Source organism: Echinops telfairi, unplaced genomic scaffold, assembly GCF_000313985.2.
Source record: "Echinops telfairi isolate 266 unplaced genomic scaffold, ASM31398v2 ScPeMD7_7427;HRSCAF=8465, whole genome shotgun sequence".
Classification (NCBI taxonomy): domain Eukaryota; kingdom Metazoa; phylum Chordata; class Mammalia; order Afrosoricida; family Tenrecidae; genus Echinops; species Echinops telfairi.
In genome coordinates, this window is record NW_022111327.1 from 14,638,052 (window position 1) to 14,646,128 (window position 8,077).

The following is an 8,077-nucleotide window of genomic DNA, read 5'->3' on the forward strand; positions in this document are numbered from 1 at the left end:
GGGGTGGGGATGGAAGTGGGGGGCAGCCGGGCGGCGGGGCATGCGCTTCCCCCATGCCAGGCAAAGGTGCCCTTGCCTCTACCTGTGCCCAGTGATGGCAGCGAATGTCGGCGTCGCGTCCTGGCCTCCGACGCCTCCTCGGTGGCTCGCGGAGACAGCGCTGCGCGCCTCCGAGCCGCTACGCACGCCGCCCAGCGAGCGGAGCCCAGTGCAGGCAGCGCGTTCCCAGGGCAGCGGCGGCGGGTGCTTTTAGCCTGCCCACTGAGACAAAAGAGCGTGATGAGCCAGGCGCGGCAGCCAATCCGCGTGGCGCGGGGGCGGGCTCCCCGCGCAGCCGGTGGGGAGTGCGGGTGGTGGAGGAAGGGAGCCGGCGGGGAAGCCCGCACAGCTCTGATGCTCCCAACCCACTAGTTTAGCCATTCACTCCAGAGGGGGGGCTTCTTCCCCACCCTTGTTTCCCCTCCTCTCCCTTCCTCCCTGAGCTTGAATCTGCCCTTTGAGGTTCGTGCTTTACAAGCAAGCGCAAACCAAACTGATGACCCTCAGGCCCATGCCAACTCATAGCGACCCTATAGGGCCAGATAGCTCTGCTTCGGTGGGTTTTCGAGACTGTAACTCTTTAAGGATGTAGAAAGCCCACTCTTTCGCCCACCAAGCACCTGGTGATTTCGAATTGCCGCCCTTGAGCATCACATCCCAACGCTAACCACCACGCAACAGAGGAGAGACCTTAAACAAACAAGCAGTCAAAGGTTCTCACACGTGAGCTTGCCTGTGCACCGCTTCTCCTTCGTCTCAGCAGCCCTGTGAAGGAAGTGTAACAGGCATCAGTAGATTCGTAACAAACTATAAGCAAACAAACAAAAACACGTTGCTGAGAATGAGGGAGGTCGAAGAGGATCTCCCTCTGTAGACTATGGAAGATCCTCCCCACAGAGGGGTCCCAGGGAATCAATCAGGGTGCAGTAGAGTACTCATGGATCACACAATATTCCTCTGGTTCCTTGAGGCCTCCTCACCCCCCACTGTCATGACCCTAGTGCTGCTTCCCAGTCTGGACTGGACGGGGAAGAGATAAAGCTCCTGACAAACAGAATCCAGGAACAGGAATGGGAAAAGTGATACCAAAAGGGTAGGGGGAAGGAAGGGAGAGGAAGGGGGAATCAATCGCAATGAATGGCACATAACCACACATCCCCCATCCAGGGGGAAGAACAACAGAAACCAGAGGGGAAGGGAGACAGCGGTCGGTGTAAGATATGAAAATAATAATAATTTATAATCTATCAAGAGGCCATGGGGGGCGGCGTGGAGAGAAGAAAAGAGGAGCTGATCCCAAGGGTTCAATAGAAAGTAAAAGAACAAGAAAGTAAAAGAAAAGAACGATGGCAATATATGTACAAATATGTCTGACACCATTGCCCTATGGATTGTAACAAGAGTTGTGAGAGCCCCCAACAAAATGATCTTTTAATAAAAATTTTTTGAAAAAGAGAGAGAGGGGGCTTCATCTCATAGCCAGTGTTCACTAGAGGATGGGTGGCAGGCAAACTGCAGGGAACCATGTTGGAGAGCTTATTACAAATGCAGATGCCTGGGCCCCGCCTCTAGGTCTGTGTGAGTTACTAGGACTAGAAGACGGACGGGAGGCTGGTGTTTGAATGAGCACTGTCGACCCTATGGGACAGAGTCGAACTGCCCCTGTGGGTTTCAGAGGCTGGGAACTTTTCAGGAAGCAGAACACCTCATCTTTCTCCCACTGAGCAACTACTGGGTCTTTTTTTTGTTAAGCAGGGTCCAGTAAAACCGGCTCAATCTGAAACGGCATATGGCCAACACCTATCAGAGAAGGAAAACGCAAATACTGTGCACGAAACACAGATGAGACCCCGGAAAGCCAAAGCAGCCCCCTTAGGTTCCGGTTCTCACAGTTAATCCTGAAGGTTAGCCTTTGCAATCCCTGTAGTGGGGATCCTGGGAGAAAGGCCTGGAGATCTGTACAGATTAAGGCACAGAAAACTTTATGAAGCAGTTCTATGTGGCAACACATGAGTGGCTATGATTCAGAATTGACTTTGTGGCAATGGCTTGGTGGTCATTGGTGGAGAGAGATTTATAAACCACAATTCTAAACATCATTCTGAGGGTAAGACCAAAAATTTCCCCGCCATCCATTTGATGCCAACTCATAGCGACTCTCTAGGACAGGGTAGAACTGCCCCTACGGGTTTCCAAGACTGTAATTCTTCACGGGAGTAGAAAGCCTTGTCTTTATCCCTCTGAGAGGATGGTAGTTTCAAACTGCTCGCCTTGCTGATAGCAGCCCAGCACTGTAACCACTGCACCACCAGGACTCCTTGTCCACAGCCCACCTGTGGTGAAATACAATTCCGGATGATCTCTGACCTGGAGTGCATGATCTTCCTAGAGTCGTGTGCCAAGATTTTGGATTCTGCGGTAGGCTGGATCATGGACACTCAAGGATTTCGTGTCCTAGTTTCTGGAACTTGTAAATGTCAGCATTTCGAATCCGCCAGCAGGGGAGAAAGATTTGGCGTTCTAGTCCTGTAACCAGTTACCGTCTCGGAAACCCACAGGGGTTGCTATGAGTCAGCACTGGCTCGATGGCAGTGAGTTTCTGGAATAAGGGAAAGGGGTCTGTGCAGAGCAGATTAAACTAAGAATGGTAGCATGCAGACATCAGTCCTAGACTGTCCGGACAGGCCCTCAATCCGATGGCAATGTCCTTGTAACAGAGAGACGGTGATTTGGGACACGTAGGAAAGGAGCAGGTGATGTGAAGATGGAGGCAGGGGTTGATGGGGTGCAGCCCAAAGCAAAGGAATGCTGACAGCCACCCAACACGGGAAGAGGCAAGGAACAAATTCTCCTCTAAAGCCTCCAAAGGGAGTACTGCCCTGGTGACATCTTGATTTGGGCCCCGTGAAATGGGTGTTGAACTTCTGGCCTCCAAACCTGTGAGAGGTCTGCTGTTTTGAGTCACCAAATCTGTGACCAATATGTTACAACAGCCACCAGAAAGGAATACAGACATCGTGCGCCCCTCCCAAGCCCAACCCCGAGCTTTGTCCACTTTTAAATGGATGCACAGTGGTTAAGAACTACTCCTCAATCCACCGTTCTTCACTAACCGTTTCCCTCCTTCAACTTGTACCTCAGGAAGACGTGTGAAAAATGAAAGTCAGTTTGACCCCTGAGGATTGGTTTTTAGATTGCCCTGCTGGGACCTCTTGGGAGAACTTTCTCGTGCGGAATTGGCATCATTGGCCCCAGAGAAGCAGCAGCAATTCCATGGAAACGGCATGCAGGGCTGTCTGCAATGAAGTGGCTCAAAAGACTAATCTTTTCTGTTTTGCTTCTGGGAAAGCATGTCTTTCTTCCTTTCTGAGAGCGTAGCTAAGAGGTCCCCATGGGGCTTGGGGACTTAGACTCAAGGGGTAATGGTGGCCTACACTGTACAGTGGACTGTCCAAGTGACTACCAAGGTGCTTCACCTGGTTTCTCTCTGCCCTCGACTGTCCAACTCCAATGCTTAGAACTCCCTGGAGGAGACAAATAGCATTTGGAAATGAAATATCTTCCATATCCAAATGGTGGCTTTTCTCTGAGATAGGGAGATGGGGGTTGGAGGAGGGAAGTCGAGATTGGAGGTTGAGAGAAGTCAGGCTGTTCACCTTCTGCAGTCAAGATGGTTAGAGGAACACCTCAGAAAGACTGCAGGCTCCGGTGCAGACCAGCTCATACCACAGGTCACGGGAAGGTTTGGGGTTCCCGGTGCAGAGGAAAGTCGTTCTGGTGGGGTGGCAGGCTTCCCACCACAAGATCAGCAGTTCGAATCCACCAGGCTGGCTATGAGGAACAAAGATGAGCCTTTCTCTTCCCATAAGATTTATGGTCTCAGAAACCCAGGCAGGCAGTTCTACTCTTTTCCATAGGTTTGCTAGGAGTCAGAATGGATTCGTTTGAGTGCAGATAAAATTTATATTTACACTAGACTGACATCTATCAAGTGTGCACTAGCCCGGTGGTGTCGTGGTGAGGAGCAGGGCTGCGATCCGCCTGGTTGGCAGTTTCAAACCCCCAGCAGCTTCACGGGAGGAAAGGCTGGGCTTTCTACTCCCATAAACCACTACAGTCTTGGCGACCACAGGGGGTTGCTCTGAGTCCGCATTAGCTCAAAGGCAGTGCGTGGAGCATTATGGAAAAGTGTGGAATATTGTGAGAATTGCCAAAATAGGACACAGAGACATGAAGTGAGAGCATGCGGGTGGGAAAACATTGGGTACCAATAGATGTGCTTCACACCGGGTGGTTACAACCTTCAACTTGTGAGCAAAAACAAGCAAAACGGCAATATCTTTTGGGTACAATAAAGCGGAAAAGCTCCTCTGGGAGTTTCTTCAGACTCCTGGTTCTGCTCCTCCGTACCAGGACGTCCGCCCCGGTGTCTCAGGCAGACTCGTCCGCATTTAAGTTGGCTCCTTCACCAAGTCAGACGATTCGCGGTTAGACTTGGTGACAGCAAGAAAGACAAATAGTAGATCTCACAGCTCTGACCAAAAGTATGAAAGGAAATGGGTTGTGTTAAGGGTCCTGGGTTGGACCCTAAAGATAAAACCAGGGTCCTCACTCAGGGCTAGGTGTGTACGCTAAGCTCCTTCCAGCTGGATACAGAGCATCCTTTATTTCTGGCCTTCTGGGAAAAGGGAAGACTCAGACTCTGGCACCTCTACAGAGATCACTTTTTTTTCCTATTGCAACACATAAACTACCAATCTGAAGGTTAGGAGCTAAAACACTCGTAGCCATCTTTGGCTGCCTGTCTCCTCTGGACTAGGCATTTCCCACCCCTTATCGCATTTAGGGAGGACGGTAGGACTTCGTCTCACGTACTTTGGATGTGTTGGCAACCGAGACCAGTCCTTGGAAAAGGACATCAGTCTGGGTGAAATGGGTCAGTGAAAACAAGGAAGACCCCAATGACATTGACAAATGCAGTGGCTGCAACAATGGGCTCAAACGGAACAATTGTGAGGATGGCACAGGATCAGACAGTGTTTCATTCTGGTGTCCCCAGAGTCACTGAATGCGAGCCAACTTGGCAGCACGAAACAACCAAAACGATATCTCACTGAAGATGGAATCCCAATAGAAATGGGAGTAGCAATACCAATAGGGGAAGGGGGAGGGGAAGGGGAGGGGAGGAAGAGGGGTCTGATCGCAACGGATCAACACATAAACCAACACATCCCCCACCCGCCGCCCACCACCACCACCACCAGAGGGATGAACAACAGAAATGTGGGTGAAGGGAGACAGTGGGCAGTGTAAGATATGAAAATAATAATTTATAACTTATCAAGGGGTCACAAGGAAGGGAAGAGGGGAGGGAGGGGGAAAAAGAGGAGCTGATACCAAGGGCTCAAGTAGAAAGAAAATGATGATGGCAACATATGTGCAAATTTGCTTGATACAATTGATGTATGGAATGTTTTAAGAGCTGTAAGAGCCTCCAATAAAATGATTATTTTAAAAAAGAAAGAAAGGAGAAATCACAAACATATCTGTAAATAATAATAATAAAATAAGATGAAGTCCCACTGGCATAGTGGAATTAAGCACCTGGCTACTAACTCCAAGATCAGTGCTTCAAACCCACCAGCCACCCCATGAAAAAAAGATGAGGCAATCAGCTGCCCTTAAAGATTGACAGTCCTGGGAAATCCTGTGGAACAGTTCTACTCTGTACGACAACCCATGCCCATGTGTTGAAAGACAAAATGGCCATTTTCTCCCAATTAATCTAAGATGAAATTTAATCCCTGTCAAAATCTCAATTGACTTATTTGTAGAAACCGACAAGCAAATGCTAAAATTCATGTTGAAATTCAAGGAACCCAATGGTCATAAAAAGCCATCTTGAACAGAAGAACGAAGTTAGAGGACACGCACAGCAATTTGAAAACACACTTCAAAGCTATAGTAGTCAAGTGTGTGTGGTACTGGCATAAGGAAAGAAATAAAGTCTAAGGGCATAAAACGGAGAGATCAGAAATACACACACACATCAATGGTTTCCAAGAAGGGTGTCAAGTCCAACCACTGGCAAAAGATCTTCTCTTCCAAAAATATGTTGACACTTTTGATACCTATATGCAAAAGTTTGTTGGACTCTTATCCTATCCCATATTTTTAAAAATAACTCAAGTGAGATCAAAGACTTAAATGTAAAGGCTGGAATTATAAAACATTTAAAAGAAACCACAGAGTTAAATCCTAATGGCATTGAATTTGGCAAATCCTTGTTAGATAGGTGTATGACCCTTAAGCACAAGTGGCAGAAGAAAACAGAGATAAATTGGACTTCCTGAAAACGTTTAAAATTGTGTGCCAAAGGACACTGTCGAAATAGGAATCCATAGAATGAAAGAGAGAAAATGTACAACCATTTTTCTGAAAAGGGGCTTGTCTCTAGACTATAAGAAGTACCCTCAACATCATCACCTCTTCACCTCCCTGTGTCCCCCTCCCTCCAAAACTCTTATTCCACTTGTTGACTCTATAGGTTCATCAGTCCTGGTTTTCATATACCAGTATATACATATATATTTATTTATTTATGTATGGAAAAACAACTATATATGTACACATATATACTGCAACTTCAAGAGGGTGATCCAAGCAAATGTATAATTCTGCTGGACGTGATTGAATGATTTGATATATGTAGTAATCTCAATTAATTAAAAGAAAAAAGTACTCTCGATACACGCGGCTGGGAAGGTGGCTGCCGGGTTCAAACCCGTGGAACCTCTGGAATATGGAGAGATTCTGGAATATGGAGAGAACTGCTGTCCTGACAGAAGAAAACGTGGGGAACTGCGGACCGCCACTGTCAACACAGACTCAGGGAGGGCTGCAGATGGTTCAGCTTCAGTGAAGCTAGGAAATACGACCGTCCTTGGTGCAATTACAACAGAATTTACAGCACCGCCCACAGCTGCCCCTGATCAAGGAGACGCAGCTCCTCCCGTGGGTCCACCACCCCCGTCTTCGCCGAGATTTCGGGCTCCACCTCTTGGGGAAGAGGCCCAAGTGGCTCTAACCAGTTCGTGGCAGCTGTCAGCGAACATTCACAGATGATTCAGAAAGGGGAAGGAGGTCTGTCTCGAGGAAAGCTGGCTTGGGTTCGGTGCTGCGATCTCCTGTGTCCCGAGCATGATGGAAACATTTTGGATGGCTGCCCATTTGCTTTGCTAGCTGCTTGTAAATATATATATACACACATTTATCTGGTCACTAACAAGGAAGAAATTGCTTTAGCCAAAGTTAATTTTTTTCTCGTTCTTTTGTTAGATATCTAAATCATTGCAAAGTTCATTTAAAGACGAGGAGCCCTTTGAATATTTGACATTATCCAGTTGCAACTTCCTTTGTCCTTGCTGCGGACACTGGACTCTGAGTTGGCCCAAGTGGGGCAGGGCAACATCCGGCCACTGGAGCCTTAAGGCCGCTGGTGGAGGAGGAGGACAAACCAGCTGCTCCCGTGTCGCCCTAAGTGGAGTCCGGACAACGGAGCGCCGTTTCTTAGGGAGCACCCCATGGATCGTGGGATGTCCCATTGTTCATACCTAGGGTGCTTTTCCTAGTTGTCTTGCTCCCTCAAATCCCTGACACTTTTATGTTGTTTAGCAGGTTTTTAAGCGTCAGCATGCATCCAGATTGTGGTCTTGTAAAAACAAGACCTTGCGTTTTCAACAAGCCAACCCTAACTTTGATGCGGCTGGTCTTAAAATCATACCCGTGCTGTATCTTGTTCGTTTTGCAGAATAACGCACCAGGCAATGATCTTTTTACCAAGTTAGAGAACTAAGAGGCTGAGTGTTGGTACGCTGTTACCTTTGCAGGTGGGCGTGGACTGACTGGCACTGAACTACAGAGCTGTCGAAGCCAAGAAGTTCCAAGACACAAAGAAGTAAAAAACAAAAAAAGAAAAAGGAGGGATGAAGTAATTCAGAGGATGAAGCCTGAGTAAACCACATCTTCAACGCCAACT

General features: G+C 48.1%; 1 pseudogene; it reads left to right on the plus strand.

Moving 5' to 3' along the window:
- The first annotated feature begins 2,394 nt into the window (after nt 1-2,394).
- Nucleotides 2,395-7,483, plus strand: LOC101643100 (annotated as a pseudogene).
- Nucleotides 7,484-8,077: the final 594 nt, after the last annotated feature.